This window comes from Austrofundulus limnaeus, unplaced genomic scaffold (genome assembly GCF_001266775.1).
Source record: "Austrofundulus limnaeus strain Quisiro unplaced genomic scaffold, Austrofundulus_limnaeus-1.0 Scaffold175, whole genome shotgun sequence".
In the NCBI taxonomy this organism is placed as follows: domain Eukaryota; kingdom Metazoa; phylum Chordata; class Actinopteri; order Cyprinodontiformes; family Rivulidae; genus Austrofundulus; species Austrofundulus limnaeus.
The window spans coordinates 869,211-870,523 of record NW_013952577.1 but is presented as its reverse complement, the minus strand read 5'-3'; the positions used below and the strand labels follow the sequence as shown (position 1 = coordinate 870,523).

Sequence of the window (1,313 nt, the reverse complement as noted above, 5' to 3'; positions counted from 1 at the left end):
TAATTTGCCTGAGGGCTATGAAATTTTGGGGAACACACTTTATTTTTTAAAATAGCAGCAACCCATGTTAGTCCTGGCTGAATTCAGAAAAGCCTTTATTAGCTCCATCAGTTTCACACAACAAAGTTATTTCTGCAGAAACATTACATAAAACTCCTGCTGGAAGAGTCCCAGACTGCACCAGAAATACTGCTGCGTGTGATCACAATGAAACAAAAAGTTTTCTATACATCCAAGGTAKTGTACAGATTACAGTGGTGTAAAGGTTGCTTCTAAAGCACTAATCACTGAAGGATTTGAGCAGTTTTAAGATAACAACAATCAAATTTAGTCTTGAGCTCATCTGTGCTATCAAACCTGAACTCCATTTCTCCAAACTGAGGCTGTCCAAAAAGCTATCTAGAACAGGTAAAATATTATTTATTTATAACTGTTCCACAAAAACCCACTCCAAAATAGCCTGGCCCTTGCCTTAATACACAGTTCCACTCAATTCTAGTTTCTCTTCTCTGCTCCGTCTGGGATTTCTCCCATAGACAAGGATTTYTCTGGTAGAATTTCAACCGGGCCAATCAGAGAACAGAAGGAGGAGTTGTAAATGACAATGATTTTCTGTGCCGTTTTAGTCTGACTGTAGTTTAGCAAAGGCAGCGGAGGAAGTGAATGAGGCCAGTCGGTGTTGACAAGACTTCCAAATTATATTCAATTTGTCTCTCAAAGCTGCAGGTCTCATTTACAGTCRTCTGGTTYAGYTCGGTTCTTCTCTCTTCCCAGTAGGGGATGGTTGTTCACAGCGTACGCAATTTACAGTTAGCTTCTTAGCTTAGCTTCTTTTACAGTCGTCATATGTCACACAGCCAAACATTAGTGATTGGGTAAATCGGATCCAATTATTTTAAACTTCAACAGAGTCCACGCCTCCAGCAAGCAATCGCTTTTCAATAGCCGAGGGTCCAGACCCTCTGTACGAAGCAAAGTGAAGAACAAGGGGCTGGTTTTTACACTGGCTTTAAAGTTGAGTAAACATGCATTTTACTTGCTGTCTCAGTAGATAGAGCAGAATATTAATCTTACCAGAACATTTTTTTAATTAAAAAATTAATGCTATTTGTATCTGATGTGTTTGTAAGATAATCCAGATGCTCTTTACGTTCTTTTGACAAACTTAAAAATGTTGCAAAATCTGTTCCAAGTTGCTAATCTGAATGATTTGGCACATTTCTCCAACAATCCATCTAACACACACACGCACGCACGCACGCACGCACGCACGCACGCACGCACGCACGCACGCACGCACGCACGCACGCACG

At 40.6% G+C, this 1,313-nt stretch overlaps 1 protein-coding gene across 3 annotated transcripts in view; it reads right to left on the bottom strand.

Annotated features, from left to right (window-relative positions):
* ndrg3a (ndrg family member 3a) overlaps positions 1-1,313 on the bottom strand; it is a 53,935-nt gene that overhangs the window by 22,555 nt on the left and 30,067 nt on the right. The gene's annotated exons all lie outside the window — the stretch shown is intronic.